At 40.0% G+C, this 19952-nt stretch overlaps 1 pseudogene; it reads left to right on the top strand.

Moving 5' to 3' along the window:
* Positions 1 to 15908: 15908 nt before the first annotated feature.
* LOC127367355 (uncharacterized) lies at positions 15909 to 19459 on the top strand (annotated as a pseudogene).
* The last annotated feature ends 493 nt before the right edge of the window (positions 19460 to 19952 follow it).

Raw genomic sequence — 19952 nt, 5'->3', positions numbered from 1 at the left:
AAATAGGTTGCTTTCTCATGGAGAGTTAGATGAAGGGATCAATACCACTTTCATATGTTAAATATAAGGCTACAGCCAGCAGCCAGGTAGCTTAGCTTAGCATAAAGGTTGGAAACAGGGGTTTACAGCTAGCTATTGGACAACTACAAATGATAATTTGGCATTTTACAAAGGGATCCTCCTTAAAAAACTGTGAATTGTTGTTTTTACTGAGGTTGAGGGAGTACTTGGCTGAAACAAGCATCCGGTACGGATAATGTAGTTTTTATTAGTTTACTGTTTACTGTTTCTGATCTAAATAAATTACGAGTGTCATCAGAATAAAATGTGTCAATATGCATTTTCTTATAAGCAATAAATACAATACAACAAAAAAAAAATTCTATAAGTAGTTGTCTTACTGTTGTGTTTAGAAACACTTCTCTGAAGTTCTGAGGCTGTTCTGTACATCGTTTTTTAATCAATATAGCAACTTCTGATCAGTTTCAGGCTTAAACTGACAACTTCTGGTTAGTCCTGCTCACATCCGGTTTAAACTGGTTAAGCCACGCCCATTCTGTGTACGGATACAAATACAGATAATTTAGTCGATTGAACAAATAACAGTGTACGCGCTCGTCCCTGGTTTTTAGGCAGATTTTGTTATCTTTGGCCAGAGATAAGCTAGCTCTTTCCCTATTTGTGCTAAGCTAAGCTAACTGGCTGCTGGTTGTACTTTTAATATTTTATAGATAGACACGAGAGCTGTATCAATCTTCTCATTTAACTGTCTGCCAGACAGCAAATATGCGTATTTCTCAAATTGTCAAACCACTATACTGCAACAACAGAGCTGTGTTTGAACATTTATAGAGGAACATATGTTTGAAATATCAGGAATTTCAGCACCAAATTACCTCAGGCTATATCTGACCATTCAAAGCCTAATTATTACAAAATAATCTGATTTCTTATCATAAATCTGAACAAAAATCCAAACCTTCATCTATCTTTTAGGTTATCATATTTCCTTCTTGTGGTCCTGTTGTTTGGAGACAAAAAAAGACAGCAGTTAATAGGACACTTTTTTTCTGATCATCCCAGAAGAATCCAATTACAGCACTGTTTGGAGATCAGCAAGATTACAGTGTATCTAAGAAAAAACAATCAGAGCCTATCTGATTCCCAGCTTTAGCAGCAGACACGTCCCTGTAATGAAGTCTCTTATTTCTCCCCGTTCTCCCCATCTCTCTTCCTTCCTTTATCTCCTTACCTCCATCTTTCCATTTCTCTGTCTGTCCTTTCTCCATGTGTTGGATTTCATTTCCCCTTTTTGTGTTTCACTCTTTTTCTCTCAGTTGCTTTACTTCTTCTGTTTCTCATTTTTCCCTTTCCTTCCTTTCTCCTCTCTTTGCATTTTCCCCTGTACTGTAACCAACACACCTCCAAAATCCTTCCTTTCCCCTCCATCATGCCTACCACATAGCACTGCCACAGGGGAGCACTGCGGCAGGCCTGAAGGTGGTGCACATGCACAGAGAGCTGAGTGTGACGGAGCGGGCGTTTTCTACCTCAGTAATGAAAATATCACAGGAGACCCGGTGGGTGGCGATGACCTTTGGAGAGCGCTGCATTTTCGCCTCGCTTGCTCGCTCTTTTGTAAAATGCCCGGCCACCCGTCTCACCCACCCCCTTCCTCCGCCCCTGGGCGATGTGGCTCAGCAACTGCAACGCATTGAGAGCTTGTAGATCCATACTCTGTTTAAATAATTTATCACTGACTGAAAAGGGGAACAGGAGGGAGAGCAATGCTGTGCAAAGAATGATGATGCTGATGGAGGTGGAAGAGAGTAAACTCACTGGGAAGATTATAGGATTACTAGAGATGAAAATGTGACGTAAAGTCTTAATAATCTCACTATACAGAACTTTAAGTCCCTACATGGATATTAAGATAATGAAATTCTGAGCTTCCGTCAGTAAAAAGAAATAACAAAAGACTATAAAACCCATATTCTTGTCTCATTTTACCTTTTTATAATCCTCTGTTTATCCAAATGCTAAAAGTCAAATGTTCCCCATCAAAAATACAGCAGCAGCTTGAGGTACATATCATGATATCACTCCTGACTATCACATCACTCCTCCTGACTGCTGGTCCGTAAACGGTGAACAGATGAATGCGTTATTGGCACCATTATGTTGAAATGTCAGCGTGTCTCAGTGCCGTACAAAAGGAAGCACCACAACACGTCCTGTCAGGTAAAGAAATGTATCTACAGTTCAAATATGTCACTGGGTGGCAGGTTATATACTGTATATACTGATCCATGACGTTTGTCTAGATGTTTATGTTCTTCTGTGTATCTGATAATCTTTCATTGTCTAACGCTGTCTTTTCCCTCTTATTGCTTATTATTTCTTTGTTAATTTCTTATCAGATCTGTTGCCAATAAAATTTCTGTTTATTGTCTAATCGATCTGTTAGCTCTAAACCAAACCATCACTGTAACTTTCATTTACTTATAGGACATACATGCAGCATATCAAAAGCTACAGTACTGCAACCATTCCCTTTACGTACTTTATTTTAGTAATGCTAATAAATCACCACTGTATAATCTTTTTTAATCCCATTTAACATAATCCTGTTACATGCAATCTGTTTCTGCCCAACCTCAGTGACCTGTGGGGATTGATTGTCGTATTGATGCCTGGCTCTTCTCTGCTGATCAATGTGCTGTAATGTTGATCAGTGGGCTCCATTGGGGATAAAGGTCAGAGGTGGAGGATTGTCGTCAGTGTGAGCTGATAGAGACAAAAAACATCTTCACTTGACGAAATCACTTCTCTTTTTTCTTTTCATTTCTCTTCTCTTCTCTACTCTTCCTGTTTGAAGGTCTTATGTGTAAGTGTATTTGCCCTCAGTGTCACAACAGGAACAGGACATAACATAAGTTTAATTTAGCATTATTTTGTGGCCTTAGTTCATCACTTTCATGAACTGAAAAATCTGAGTGCCCTCTAAAAGCAACCTACAATGAGAAACGCAGTTCATAATAGACTCCAACCATTTCACCCAAATCAAAAAGACAAGAATCTTTAAAAATACAGACTTTTATTTAAGATATTTAATGTCCACACACTGTCTTGAATCCCGTCCCGACTGCACAGCACAACATATTGTGTGATGCCGGGCTTTATCCCTGGGTAGTTGTCCTCCATTACTATGTAATGATATTCATGAGCTGGGCCTACCATACGGCTGTGTGAGTGTTGTGTGTGTTTCATGCTATAGATCCAGCCAGTGTCTCCTCAGGGCCATTTGGCTGAGGCCTAATGACCGAGGCCGAGCTAATCCCCCGGAGGAACGCACGCTGCACTCTCCTTTGTAGGGAAAAGGCTGTGATGGGGCCTTTGAAGGAATGTCACACTGGTGTCTCCCTGTATGTCGCCTCTGGCTCACCCTTACCCCATACACACACACACACATGCACACGGCCTGCCCTGCAGACATATAGACAGAAATGCACACAAATATGCAGTTGAACATCTCTCTCCTGTGTATTTGCATCCACACACATTCATAGATGAATACGTGCAGCCACACACACACACACACACACACACACATGCACAGTGGGGCCCTCACAGTAGGGGCCGCAGTAATAGGCACCCTGCCATCTGGAGACCCTGTCCAGGGGGCCGTAAACAATAGAGCCCACTCGATATGGCAGGAGACATCATCAGCGTACATGAATATATATATATATATATATATAGTGTGTGTGTGTGTGTGTGTTGTTAATATAACAGGGGACATCACCGGATCTTCCCCACCTAAACCAATGTTTTCTCACCCCCTGCATCCACCCCGAGGCTGTTAGATTCTGCTGTTCTTAATAGGACACATAGGCACCTACATTCTGAATAATGTAAAAACCCATTTATTCAAATTTAAATCTGGACTGTGTGTGTGTGTGTGTGTGTGTGTGTGTGAAGCATATGCTTGTTTTCCGTGTGTATGTACTGATGATAACTTTCTGAGGGTAATTTCACCTTTTACGCCGGTCACTTTTTCTAACTGAGTGTCGATGAATGTTTGCATTTATTCCTGCTGTTTTCACGAGTTTGTTGCAGTCTGTTTTTATGTCTTATATGAATCCACTGAAGAGTGCTGCACTTGCAACCATGGTAGCCACTAATTGGAACAAAAGAAGCCTACTGCAGAGGACCGATATTGAAAAGAGCCAGATGCAGACTCAATCAGTTCTACATGGAAAAACACCCAGTCTATGTTGCTCGGCTCTCATCTAATATGGATATTTAGCAAGTCCTGTATTGTTGAAATTCTATATCCTTTTTATATTTTACAAAATATAAGGAAACGCAGCTTGTTCACATGAGATCTAATGTTTTAATTTACAAATGCCACATTCAACTGTGCAATAATGTGACCATGCCTGTTGTCTGCCATCGTCCCGCATATTCAAAGACGTCCCTTTATAATTTCAGAATCAGAGCGGGATCTTTTGGTGATTTTCTTTAAGGTGCAGAATACTAATAACCATTTATCCTTTGTCCCTGTTCCATATATGAAAAATAATTGTCATAACCAAATCCCCCCCTTCCCCCCCGAGCCTTTTATGAAAATCAGATCTAGAGAGCGCCTAATTAGGCGTGATTCACGGTAAAGGAAGGGGAAAGAGAGGAATGTGAATAAATTGAGACCAGGAGGAGGAGAGAAAGGAGCGACAGACTGGTGATTAATGTGAAGGCTGTGATGCACGTCAACGGGGAGACAAATGAAAGGACAGGGAGAGATTTTCTTTGAAAAGGAAAAGAATCTAGTAACATTTCAGCCGCACATCTGGCCAAACCCATACAGTACATACAGTGTACATCAGGCACACACCATATAAGATGGTTAAATCATTAGTTAAATATGTCTATGTGTTATGACCAGGCCAACCAATTTTCTCCTATCTGAATTATCTTTAGAGGCTAGAAAATGTGAAGTTAAAAAATAAAAAACAAGAGCAAATAGAAAAGAAATTAGAAAATAATTCAGATTTTGTGTAACATTAATTTTTTCCGCTCCCTTACCCTGCTATTCCTCTCATGAATAAAACAACATGAACTAATTTTTCCTGCGACCACTTGGAGGGGTCCCGACCCCCAGATTGTTCTAAACCACAGGATGTATTAAGCAGTTTACAGCATCCTGCAAACCTTGAAACCAAATTTACAATCAGAATCTATTTCATTTGGTTGGGTCTGATTTATTCCTGCCTACTATAACTTTACAGCACGCCATCTAAAGAAACACCTAGTGCATGCAGGGAGGGCTAATTAAAATGTCTCAGTGTTACGAGCTGCATCAGAGGACTCACTGACCGTCTCTCTCTCTGGCTGATAGCACTGCTGGCAGGTTTCTAACAAGCCTTGCTAATGGACTAACTGGCTATGTTGCGAGCCGTCCTGCCGGCTGACCAGCTGAATGCTTAATGAATACAAACGCCATGGTCAGATGTGCAAGTGCACCGAGTTTTGCTTGATTTCAAACCTGGGATTGGCTTTTTGTTGCCCCATCTGGGCCCGCTGAATCAAAGTCATCCAGTAACTGAGCTGCCGTATCGACTGAACAACTGGCTGCAGCTCCTTCAGTAATCAGCAGCGCTCCTCTGGCTTGGCTGCAGTACTAATTGATGGAAGAAACGCTGGAGTCCTCTCCCCCACCACTAATGGGAGGCTCTCTCTTTCTCTGTCTCATTTACCTCATTATAAAGCACAGAAGGTCTGTAGTTCAAGGGAAATGTTCACATGTTTCACATCGGTACCTGGACTGTTGTTTCGCCTGAATGTCTTTTAGATAGAAAATGAAGGCTTGGGATTTAGCTCTTTGAACCATTCTTTAGGGTAGAAATGGTCTCATAAGCCATATGTATATGACCACTATACTGAAGACTATTCAGCCCATGCTGTAACATATTACTTATGTCCTAGTGGCAGGATGGTAACAGGGAGGACTGGGAAAACATCCTGGTGGGCTGGTAGTGTGCATCTCCTGTCTCCCTATTCAAACATGCACACTGCTTAGGTTGTTAGTAGTCTACAGCAGGCCCTTCCCTAAAGTGGTCTGGTCCTGACTTGAACTGACCTTTCAAGAGATAGTGAGTTGAGGCTCGTACACAAAATGGAGAGCAAAAAAAAACTACACATTGAAGAAAGAGGAAGGGAGGAAGAAATAAGTCTGTTTGCACAGAAATAAGAGCACTATAATATTATATGGCTGTGTAACATTTCTTAACTGTGATTAGACTAGACTTTCTCATATTTTGATTTTAGCACCATTATTCTGCATCCAAATAATTGATTAGAATACATCTAAAACACAATACGTTAAAATGGTTTTGGAGCCAGTTTGTATGCACAGTTTGTATAGAAACAGTGCAGTGATGGTGAGACAATGGCAGCAGGAGGCAGAGTGACACAAAAGTATTTATCATAAGATCTTCTGCTAACACTTTACCTTAACCCACCATTAAGCATTTATAGTGAGTATATAAACATTTAATAGATGGGTATAAGTGTTTATTATTGTATTGTAAACTGGTCCTCTCTTATGGGTGCCATAAGTGGATAAACAAATAATGGATAACAATGTAGAAAATAATAGTTGTAATCAAAGTATGTCTTCATAATAGCAACTGAAACATTAATAAACACTTAAAAATGCTGATAAACCATTTCTTAAATGTTTATATGGTGATTGTAAATGCTATATAAAATTGAAGTTACAATAGTAATAGGTACAGATTTTCTTAAGGTCACAGATCCATGGTTCATGTAGAATTAGTCAATTGTCACTCGAGTGTCATTTTCTTTTATATTGGAGCTGTGTCAGATTAGAGGTCTTATTGTCTCCCTGTCCTTAAATGTGCAGCTCTGTCCCAGTCAATGCTTCACTGTCAGGTTGCCCCATGCCCTATCACAGGACATTTTCAGTCTTGCAATTTTCAATGTTATGAATTGGATTGGACATGTGCATTCTTTTTTTCAAACTAAACAGCCCACAGTAACTCACTGCCTCTGTTCCCGCGCAGTACATTAGGGTCACATTTGCTGCTGCTTGCCCCGCATACCCACAATGCCTCTGTTTTCTCTGATCAGCAGCAGACCACAGCCACGTGCATTCATTAGGAGCGCGTCTCCTCTGCCGTCAACTCCGGGGAGTGATCAGTGTTCCTTTTCTAGGTCACTGGTTATGCGATGCGCCGAGCCACTGGGAGCCACGCATATTCCTACTCTCCCTCTGCAGGAGAAGCCAGCCACATCTCCAATTAAACCACCCTCCACCAGCTACACCCATCCGCCATCGGATCTGGAGCAGTCATCTCGCATTCAGACGTCTTCCCTCACACTCTGTACCCAGGGTCCCTGAAGATGCCGGGGAGAGACAAGGAAAGATTGTTTCCTGATTGCCGGCGAGAGGAAAAAGGGGGAAGGTTTTTGAAATATTTAACAGCCAAGCGGTCTCGCTGGAATGAGGAGGTTTTGTTTTGTTTTATATTTGATGTTGGTAAACTTCGGAGCTACACAGGTCTTCCATTTAAATCACAGAGATGTCACAGTCAATGAGGATTCACCGTGACTCCACGCATGACTTTTTCAAGGCTGCTGTGAATTGGGAAAGACGGGGGAATGTTTACATGGCATATGCTCATGAGGGAGAGGTCTCATTTATGCAGAAAGTTACTGTTTGATTCAAAGGATCAGAGCTTTCTAACTTTTAAAATCTGGAAGGAATCAGGAATTTACATTGTATTCCAGACTATAGAGCTATCATATAGGCCGCTAAACCGTCTGTAATAATGACACATTAACAGTAAAGGACAAATCAGCTGTAACCTCTTTAGCTCCTTTTTTACATCTGTCACTTTTCATGTGAGAGACATATTTACACGATATTGTGTTCCTCCTCTCTCTGTGACTCTCTGCCTTTCGGTCTTGGCCGTTCGGAACTATATAGCCGTGGTTGAACAACATGTCCTACAAACCACTTCTTTCGTAGCATAACTCAGCTCTAACATGGAAGAAAATAGCGGCTTAGTCACTCATCCAGCAGACACAAAATGTAACATTAGCATTGATTTGTCCCCAATATTCACTCTGTTTTGGTCTCCACCAACTCTTGATGGCTCTTTAGCTGCTCCACTATTTTCATCAGCTAGTGGCCAACTTTGTTGCTGCAGTGGTTTTTTAGAGCATGAATGAGAACCAAACATTAAAGTTGTAGGCTAAAGACAAAACAATGAGCTAAAAGACGCCTCCATAGAGCTGAGGGGAACTACAGATTTAGGTGATAATTATTGAATCAACTCCTTTCACATTACACATAGTTCTGTGATCCATTATTGATATAAAAATATTGATTGTAGCAACTTTAAAATAATACTTTGTTACAAGGTCCAGTCTGTAGGATTTAGCTGCATCTTGCGGTGTGGTTGCAGATCCCAACTCCCTCGCTTCACCCTCCCCTTCCAAGCATCAAGCAGGAACTACAGTGGCTGCGAAACGCGCGAACTCCCTGATCTAGAGCCGGTGTTTGGTTGGTCCCTTCTGTGCTGTAGAAACATGGCGGTTCAACATGGAGACGTCTATGGAAGGCGACTTGCGACATCTGTAGATAAAAACTGCTCATTCTAAGTAACAAAAATATAATGGTTCCTATTTTCAGGTGATTATACACTAATAAAATCCTATACCTAAACTTAAACCTATGAATATTATATTGCACTTCTGCATATAGCTCTTCCTAAATGTTGCCCACTGGACCTTTAATACTTAATTAAGATTTTTAAGATTTTAGAAATACTGCGGTTGCAAGTTCAGGCCTCCCTGGTGCACCCCACCCCCTACACAAAATTTGGAGCTGATACTACAAATGTAGTGACAGTTTTTATTAGTTATTTGAATTTTTCATTGATTATTTATTCAGTTAACTGTACATTTTATGCCGATCCAAAGCTTTTTTCATGCTACCAGGAATGCAATTCTAAATTCTTTGCTTTGATTTTCTTCTTTTTACTCCAAAGTTGTCCAGTTTGTATAATTTTATCAGCTTATAAAATGTCCAGCACCATGTGTAGGTTGCTAAAACCCCCACAGTCCCAGAAACAATACAGAGGACATGACCTCAGTGTCCTCAGCACAGTTATAATTCAACAAGGAGTGAAAGCATCACAGTGTCCTTAAAGCCACCTGATTATATACACTCATCAGATGTAAAAAAGAACCACAACAGCTGGGCGAGCGAGGCGTCGATCAGTAACCATGGCGACGGTTGTTTCCTGCTGGAGGTGGAGAGTGTGTGGCAGACTGTACCAGTTAATTCACACCCTCCCCCTTTGATACGGAGGGCCCTCCACAGCTGTGAGGGTGACTTGTTGTTGATTGACACATTATATTGAAGTGTTTTTAAGTAAAGAACATGACATCACTTGTTTGTGACTAGAACTTTCTGGCTGCACTCTCACTGACTTCATGCCCTGTTTTCTCATGGTTGTTGAAAGGCATTGTGGGAATCAAACACCTGATAGCTAGTGTGCATATTCTGTATGTTTACCTTATTATACTGTTATCACTTTAAAAACAGAGCAAGTGTATAAGCAGCCCAGTGCACACAGTCAGGCCCTGGGAAAGTTGTGAAACAAGAATGTCGACAGCTCCATTGTTGCATCAAGGAGTTTAGTCTCTATCCTCTGTTCACCTCAGCTAACCTGCAGGAACAGATGTCTCTCCTACACACCATTTGGAGTGGGCCACTTTTTTTTTTTAAATCACCTAATTGTTATTCATTTTGGAAAGGCTTCAGATGTTTGCTCAGCTTCAATTCCCTCCAACTACCTACACTCCAATAAGTCTTCTCAACACTGTTTGACAAAGCCTCGGGACTTTCTGCTGTCTGTGGCAAACTTTCTCCTTTGAACTTGCACAGTCACACAGGGAAACCATTGTGCCTGGTCCTGATTAACACACTGCTATTTTACAGCCACACCTCGGTCTTAATGTAACTTCACTGCCCCTGGGTCATAAGACTGACGCATTAGAGATTTAGTCATCTTCTATTCAGTACATACAGTAGCTTTTTATACTGTACTTGTGAGTGCAGAAGGTAATAGTGATAGTACAGCTCAGCATTAATTCAATACTGGTGTGTTTGACTGTGAAATCATATAATAATTTAACAAAGTTCTGTTATTTAAATGCATTATGAAAAGCTGTTGTTTTACATTCGTCATCAGTTCTGTCCAATTCAATTATTAGCACCGTATCGATATTTGAGATTTGCAATCTTTTGTAAACTTCCCTCAGAATAAATATGTTCTATTTTATCAATTTAAATATTGTCATTTATATTTTGATATATATTTCAGCCATATTGGCCAAGCCCTAAGCAGATGTGGGAAGTGACTACGTTTAGTACTGTTCTACAGTTTTGAAATACTTGTACTTCACTTGATTATTTCCATTTTATGCTATTTTTTATTTCTATTCCAAGACAAGGGACAAGGGAAATAATGTTATTTTTTCATTAAACACTACATTGATTTAACAGCTCAAGATACTTTGTAGTTTAATATCTTACACAGTGCTTACACCTAAAATATTATTTTACCAAGTATATTTTGTTTATTATTGAATGCTGAAAGTCTTAGTTGCTTTTAAAAAGTCATCTGAAATCTGAAAGCAATCGTGCAAGATATATCGTTTCAACCTGATTCCACAAATGATTTTTATGAATTTGAAGTTTTTTCTGCATTCTACAGTAGCAATCTCCTCCTCATCATTAGTTCATTTCCACTGTAAATGTGTGGAAAAATGATGATGAATTAATAGTTACTTAATGGCATAGACATCGGTTGCAGTAAAAAACACACACATCTTATAAAATATGACATACTGTTATGGATTGAATACCCAACCTTGATCAGCTACAACACTGGTGCTTACAAGTTAATGCACAATAGTAATACTATTATAATAATAATAGTAATCCAATAATAGGCTATGTCTTATGTAAATAATAATACACTGAAAGGGTTAATTCTGTACTTACTAAATTCTCACTGTTATAGCAGTATATTATATATCTTTTTAAGATGCAAGTTTTCTTGATTGTTCAAAATTCATGTTCATTTCTGTTGTCAAACATCGTAGTATCTGCGTTAGAAATATCTTAACATGGTGTCATGTCATCTCCTTGGTGCCAATTATTCACAGGGATAAAAAAAAAAAAATACTCCCACACACAGCAAAGTGAACCCTTAAGTACAAGGTACATTTGCAGTGCTTTTAACAGTAGTGTAGACCTTAAAGAAACCTGCACAGCACAACATGTTACAGCCGCACTACAAACAGCCTGAATCCTCGTCTCCCCTATTAGAGAGGCTGTGGCAGCAGCAGAGATGAAGGGCCATCAGGGGAATTCATCCCTCCATCCAACCATCCATCCATCCAGCACTACTGGGGGGAGGCTGCTTTTACTAACAGCCTCTGAGGCGAGAGCAGGGGCTTCTCATCTAAATATTAATAATGGCTCAGTGGTGCACCCAGATATATAAAGAAAAAAGAAATCAAGAGGGGGACAAGGCAGGGTGGAAGGGCAGAATCTAATTAAAAAGCTGGCTAATAACTTCAGCATTCTGTTATCATCCTGATGTGACAGCCTCGGCCATGACGGCTCAGCGCAGGTCTATAAAGGAGGAATAGAAACCCAGGAGTGCCTCGCGCCACGAGCTGAATGGACTGAAATTGAGAGCAATCTTGCATTTATAAACACTCATAGTAAGCAGAGCATTGTATGAGCAGGCCCTGATTTGTTTGGAAGCAGGTGAAAAAACATTTTGTCCCTAAAACTCGATAATGGCTTTTTCCATTTGTGAGCCACGTATTATGCTAATATGATATGCCTGTATCTGTCATTCACTTGGAGTGTTTGTCTTTGTACTTGGCAGTCTTTGTATGTGTGTATGTCTGTGTGTGTCAGGTATGATTGTGTACATGTGTGCACATGCCAAGGTGAACGCATGTGAGCACTTTAATGTGTTTTTGTGCTGTGTGTGTAAGTTGCATGCCCAGTTTCAGTCTTGTTTTTGGGCCATTGATAATTCCTCCATTTACTAACTGGAAAATAGCTAATTAAAACCCACTTCAGCTAACAGGCTGTCTGGGACAACGCTAATGTCGCTGTGTGCTAATGCCTGCTTGCCATTTCCGCTCCCGTACACCATAATCAGCGACGGTTTCCCACCTCCCCGCACTCCACATAATGATTCGAATGCAGGGAATACTGCACTGTAAGTACATACAGTAATAGGGAGTCCACTGTCACTATATTCCATCATGCTTTTGCCTGCAATTTGTGCACTCTCCGCCTCAGTCACTGAGTTACTTAGTCTTTTGATAAGAATTGTTTTTGGCTGCTCGTGTGTCATATATGCATAGGCACAATATGAGACTTATTTCTTCTAATGACTCCCTGCTGTTTAAATGTTACTGTTCAGAGAAATGTGTCAGTAGTGATGAGAAGTCTGCTGACAGAAATCTGCTGCATTCTCGAAACCTCTGGCCAAGCCCTTTAGCTCCTCGCAGGCAATATTATTAATACACTTAAAACAGTCGGTCTGCCTTTTTGAAATAAACCAATCTGGCATTTTATATGCTGTTTAACCTTCAAATGTGAGGGAGGAAAGCTAAGATAGGATGAGAAAGAAAATGTTTTGGGATCCCAGTGCCTCAAAATAAGTGTATTAGTATATTACAATGTAACCAGGATTTTACAAATACAAAGTTCTTACTGTTGTGATTCCCAACCTGGGGGTCAGGACCCCCCAGAAGGTCTCTAGGTAAGCCCAAAGTGTCACAAGATCAATAACAAATGTGTATTCTGTCTGACCTTTCTCTAAGCTTTGGCTTTTTTCTTTTGGGATACTGGATATCACTGTGCAGAGTTTGTTCACATTCATTTGCTGAAGGAGGAAAGTTTTTCTGTGTGACATCACAAGTTTGGAGCCAATCCTGGTCCAGTATACAGCCACTTCAACAGTGAAATAGGAAACATTTTGTGTCCAGTAGTTAAACTTGAGAAATGAATATTTGCATATTCGCACATTCTGGCTTTTTCAATGAGGGAGTAGGAGTAGATGTTAATAAAAATGTAATTACATTTTTTTGTTGAAAAACTATAATTGACAATGCTACATATTAAAGGGCTAGTGCAGCAATTTAGTTTTGCCCTTCTATACAAGTTTGTGCACTTAAAAGACACAGATTTTAAAAGAATGATCAAAATACAGAGGCAGTTATCTCTACTTTTATTATGTATCAAGCTCCAAAAACACTGGATCCTACATATCCCATGATGCATATTTCCTCAGACCCTTTCTTGCCATGTCTTTTAAACTCCACATCTCCAGTTTGTAACTCAGTCTTTCTGTTATACAGGAAATGTGCAGACTTAAGAAAGCTCCTCCAGAGAACGGAGAACATTATATCATTTATTGGCTGATAGTCTCCTTATGACTGACCAACTGACCCTCCAGTGTAAAATCAGTGGAGCATCCCTTTAATGTACAGACACATCCCACCCCCACCTATATTATTTTTAATTTGTACTTTTGCCATTTTATTTATTCAGTTAACTGTTCAGTCCTATTTTCTGTTAACTTTATTTCTCAGCATGAAGATCTAAATGCTGTTTCAAAGCCAGGAATACAATTCTGGTGGAGAAATACTGAACCATGTATTTAGTTTGTCATTTTTGTTGGCCTCAGAGTAGTTACATTGATTATACAGGCTTAAAATAAAATACAGGATTTTTTTAAAATTGTAAATGTAATCATACAACTACACTTTAAGAGATAACGGTTTTCAAGAAAATAGTTGTTTCTTCATCATTCAAATGGAGACGCTGATATATTTTCCATTTATCCTGCAGAATGAGGAAATTAATTGTCATCTTGTTGCTATCACATCACATGTGTATTGAAGATGAACATAGACAACAAGGTATAACTGTGAATCTTTTACCAAGATAAACATATGGTATCTCACTAATTTCCTTGAGAGAATATTTTTATGCAGCATCTACACACAGTCAGTGTGGAATCCAGTTTGATTTAGCTCAGTAAATTGAAAATGCTCATTAAAAAATCCTACATGAACATACATGAAAACAACCGCTAGGAGAATAGATAATTTGTTTGAAAAGTCAGGTATTGTTTTCTGGCATTTCCCTGTTATCACGGCTCGGCCCCCAGAGGCTGTGAGAGGAAATGCACAGAGCCCGCTCTGCTTTTGTTAATTAAAGCTGTCAATCAGGAATGGGACTAGTTCCTTTTTTTTTTCTTCTGTTTTTCTCTCCGGATCTGTTTGTGTCACTCTGATCAAAGCCGTGATGAAAAGAGAAGCCCATTTCTTCAAGTAAACAACAGAATTTTTCATGTCTTTTTAATGCAAGACTCTTTAATGCAAACTTTTGCCGTGTTCAAAGTTGTTGTTTTTTTCTTCTCTGTGTTATTGTATCTTCATCTTTTATTCATCTCTTTTCTCTCAGTAGGTTCAGCCACTAGCAAAAACATTTGGGTTCATTACACAGTATTTGTAGCACAAAGGAATATTGTTTTCTTTTACTCCAAAACACTTGAGACACAGAAAGTTGTCTGTGATTCATGAGACAATACACTCGCCTTCCATCCAAAATTACCTACTATCCAAATGTGATTTTGAATAGAGCCGATATTGTAAAAAAAAAAAAAAAAAAATACTGAATCCAGTTCTGAGCATGGTAGATTTGCAGATTGATTACTGATTAAATTGCATCATTCCACCTCAGCTACGGTTCCATTTGTGCATGAAAACCGCTCTTATTTCCTCCCTATTGTTTAGCAGAATCTCTTTCAGCGTGCACTTCAGCAAAAGGTGTAAAACGAGGAGGTGTAAAACTGAAAGCAGTTCAAAACACTCACTCACAATGTATTAGCATATTTGAATGCAATTGGCTGAAGAGAAATATTACTAATACATGTCAACAGAGCAGGTCTGAGCTTGTGAGAGAATAATAAGAGCAAATGTTAGAGCAGACCAAGAACCTTACACAGGAGGGAAGAAAAAAGGCCTTGAGGTGTGCATATACTTAAGTAGATGCATTGAAAAATATGTACACGTAGTGTATTGTGGGTTGGAGTATACAGTGTGTGCAGATACAGCAAATACTGTGGATTTATGTACTGGTTTAATTTGTATGTGTTTTTATGCCTGTGTTTAAGCATATGCACATGCAGAGAAAACGTTTATTTTGGGGTGTGTTTCTACAGACTCTGGAAATGTATGAACCCATGTGTTCATATATGTAGATTCTTATGGGTCTGTGTAAGCACTGAAAGAGGTTTGTGTGTATGTATGTAGATGTTAGGGAGCTAAAGCTAAAGATATGGAAGTGCAACAATGGTGCTCGTGTAGTTAAAATGAGAGCTGTATGGATCTTCTGTAATATCCTGTTAGGACATCTTCCAAGTTTGCAGCAGTCCAGTTACAGATTTTATTTCTGCTGTTTGTAGACTGTTGTTACCCTTCTGTAAACTCAGTAAATGTGTGTTTCATGCATGTGTATAAGCATGTGCAAAAACGTTTATTTTGTGGTGTATGTCTGCAGACTGTCCGTTATGAGTGCATTGTGTTCATATATGCATGTATATATATGAACCTGATTGGCCACCCCATGTACCCCCATTATCCTTACCTCTTCCATTCCACACTGTCTTTCAGAGGCTGTAGTGGGCTCCATTTTAAAGCTAGAGTGAAAATACTGGTATGATATGAAACTAGACAACCTAAGTCATCTGTCACTAGCATGTCATCCTAGAATGACGGTAAGGGGGCTAAATAACACAAAATTTCGGCCATGGAAAAACTGACATGGCTATTTTCAAAGGGATACCAACTGCTCTGACCTCAAAATATCTGAATCAAAATGGATTCTATGGACACCTACCAGTTTATACACATTTCCACTTTATGTTAATCCAATGCAGTTTTGTATAAACAGGGAATGACTGGAAAGTCCAGACAGCAGTGTGTCAGTAGTCAGAAGGCTAGATGGGACAGCTAAATGTGAATTTACTGTATGATGAATACAGTTTTTCAATATGTTTCAAGTGAACTGTTGTGCATCTACATTTGAGTATATTTCTGCGGAAAATAAATAACAAAATTATCACAGAAAATAGAAGAAAGGGGTCAAAGTGTGCAGAGGCCAAGATTCACTGAAAGGATGTGAAAACAGCGACTAGATGGAAGGAAAGTAGGTTTTTATGTCTGTTGAACTGATGTGTCTCAGGGTTCCCAGGAGACTGTCTGTCTGTCAGTCTGTCTGTGTGTCTGTGTGCCTACCTCTGTGTCTGTTTGTGTCTGTCTCATGTTCTATACAGTCCAGGCCTCAGAAAAACCCCAGAGAGCAGCTCGACATGGCTGTTCGATTAGAGAGGGAGAGGAACCCAGCAGGTGTGAGTCTGTGTCTGGGAGTGGAGGTATATAATCTCCATCCAACCAATCAGCTTCAGTTCGGTGAAGCAACTTTTATTGATTATCTATATTCATCTCAGTGTCAGGGTGAACTGCAATGAAGTGAGTTTGTCCTCTTGGTGGTTCCCTCTTATAGTCTCTGCTCATTGCTGTACGCTGTGCACTACAGGAAACACAGTTAGAGTAAATTATAGGATAGGATGTTAAACTTTTGTGCTTTGCATTTGTTTGGCTGTAAAACAGTTCAGTTGCACAGTGCAAGCTCATGGGAGTAACTGAATGGACATTTTGGATTTATATTATAGCTCTGTCAGATTTAATTAACAAGCAGTTCCAGGCATTAGTTCTGTCCTGTCCAGTGTCCAGTTTACATATCCTGCAAAAGAAGGTACATTATTTTATGATAGACCAAAAGTGATGGACATTCAGAACATTGCAATTTTGTAGTCATCTAGTTTGTTGAAAACATTTTTTTTTTCAGTGTTGGTAAAGTTTTGTAGGGCTAAGGTCACAATATTTTTCTAAAAGGGACTTACCTACTAGATGATTTTTAGCTTTATCCATATGAAATTCACAAAATCCACGTTTAAACCACTTGAAGGATTTAAACAAACATAAAATCCTGACCTGGCAAAACTTCATTAAATGTGGTAATCTTTTTTTCTAAATATAAGATAATACAGCAAGGAGATTGTATCATTCTCATTTGAAGAAACACATTCAGTCAGTCTGCTCTTTTTTGCTATGTAATAGTGTGAAAGTCACCAACCGTGCACATCAGAGACCTCAATACTTACTGTTCTTTCTTTGGCCAGTTGAAACTGTGGCTCATTAATAATCGAACATGTCAACATGTGGGATACTAGTTTTCTTCTTCTCGCCTTGATCAATCGGCTTCTCTGCTACTGGGTGACAAACAGGAAAAAGCGCAGAGCTGGTGCCGTGCCACCTCACATTTTTCAAAATTTCACATAACAATTCAAACGATATATATAGTCCATGACCCATTAACATAAGGACTTCATTTGTAATGATAAATGTTTGGACTTTCTCAGAGTTGTCTCAGACATTGTACCTTTGTGTCCCAGATGGTATTTTTATTGTCCCTGGGACAACGGGACATCCTTAATTTTGTCTGGACAATGTGGGAGGGCACTGTTGACAGGATAATCAGTTGGGATGATCTTTAGGAGGTTCCACCAGCCAGGTTGAGTTTCCTCATCCATACAACACAAGACACCCTGCCCTGCCCTCAAAACCTCCACCAGTGGTTCAGCAACAAGGAGAGAAACGCTGGAAACTTGCAGGAGACAAACACCACACAGCCTCCTGTGGTGAAACAGCTCGTCCACTTCGTCAGGCCTGGAGGGGGCTCTGACAACACCTGCCCAAGGGCTCCATCAGGGCTTCTCTCCCCCAGCAAGGAGTGGAGCATGAGAGTCGACCTTCGAGCACAGCTGCAGTTCCCTGGGGAAATAACAACCACATCTCTCCGCCCTGACATTGTAGTAAGCCTGCCAAGTCTGTCATCCTCATTGAGCTCAATGTTTCCTTGGGAGGAGGGAGCTGAGGCTGCCCCTGAGCAGAAGAGGAAGTATTTAGAGCTGGCTGCCCAATGGAGGAGGGCTGGAGGACCATCATCTACCCCGTGGAGGTGGGGTGCCAGGGCTTTGTCAGCAGCTTCTTGGCGACATTGAGGTGAAGCTCCAGCAGTCGTTCAAAGAACTGGCAGACGAGGAAGAGATGGGCAGCTTTTGGCTGTGGCTGAGGAGGAGGTGGGGTACCGGCTAACCAGAAGGCCAGCTGCAGGGAGCTACCCCTCTACCAAGAGACGTACCAGGTTAAAGCAGCGAAACGTTGATGATTGGTGGTCCCCTGGCTGATGACCCTGCAGCTGACCCAAGGGCACTGTTGGAGGTGCGGCAGGCAGTAATACCTTGGAGGTAGCAACACCCACATGTACTTCCAATGCTAGCTGCTATGTGGTATACTGTGTTATTTAGCTGTTGATGTGCACTGCGTGTATCCTTTTGTCTATATTTATTATGTTGTGTATTTATGAGATACGCTTTCTCTATTTTTAAGGTGCATTTTTAACATGTAATGAGCGATGTCCGTGTCAAATAAACTGACAAAATCAAACATGGACATAAAATTAATTAAAAAGCAAAAGAACATATTGACTTCTGTTTCACAACTGACCAGACCACAGTTGCTGACTGCGCTTACATATTCAGTTCACAAAATCTGATTTGTTATGTTCTGAAATAAACTGTCTTTCAATAAATTACTGCTGAAGTTTTCAGGACAGTAGATTATATCAGGATTTTTTATCAAAGGGAAAAGAATGCTGACATTTGCAGTACTCGTGCTGGACATTGAGATTATTTCCGCAACTTGTTAAGAAACATCAGGCTGATTCAAATTCCTCTTTTAAATTCAGTGTCAAGAAGGAATGGACAATGCATGCACCTAATGTCCCTTGGACTGTGTGTCAAATGACTACATTGAAAGTATTCTTTCAGTTCCCTGTTAAATGTGAGCGTTTGCAGTGCTGGAGCAGAGATAAGGATTGAGAAATGGCTGCGAGGGAGAATCTGTGATGAGGGGAAAAGGCCAGAGAAATGCCAACTCAGGCTTCTGTCTCTGAGTGTCTGATTGTTCAGCGAGACCCTTTTCTAAGAGTCTGCCAGGGCCGCTCTGAATGGATGCCAATTATCCCGCCCAACAATGTTTCTCAACAATACTTTAACGATGTGCCGTTTGTTGAAAAGCCACTAAGCTCTCAGGAGTTAATTGGTTTTTAAAAAGCAATATAAAATCCCATCGCAATAATCAGTTCTCATAGACTCTTTTCTCTCTCCCATCAAACAAAGCCGCTAATTGTTTTAAGACCGACTGTGAGCGTTTCATGTGAAATTACCTAGAGTCTGTGTCATAATATGCACAGCTTGGGTGTTTGGCAGGAAAGAGGAGACGGAGAGACGGATTTCGGCATTTATCTTCTTTTTTCCATTTGGTCTCCATTGTTTACACAGAGAAAGTCTGAGGTTGGAAAAAATGAGATGAGGATTGTTGTGTTTCTGGGAAAAAGTTAGATCATAATATGGGACTGTATGAAAATGATTTGGAAAAAACTGCAACACTCTCCCCACTAAAATCAAAATAATATAAGTGTTGCATTGGTACAGTCTGTGTAATTATAAAGACGTCAGTTGCATTGCACAACAATTTAAAATAGTATACTGTTTTAAACTTAAAGTTTCACATTAGAAGTCAGCAGTTACTAGTTACTAACTAAATAGTTATTAGACAAGCTCTTTGAAGCTCAAGGAAGGCTGAAATAAAATATATATCTGGGATGACAACATTAAAAAAAACCCTCT

The sequence above is a fragment of the Dicentrarchus labrax genome, unplaced genomic scaffold (assembly GCF_905237075.1).
Source record: "Dicentrarchus labrax unplaced genomic scaffold, dlabrax2021, whole genome shotgun sequence".
Classification (NCBI taxonomy): domain Eukaryota; kingdom Metazoa; phylum Chordata; class Actinopteri; family Moronidae; genus Dicentrarchus; species Dicentrarchus labrax.
This window is presented reverse-complemented; position numbering and strand designations above follow the sequence as displayed.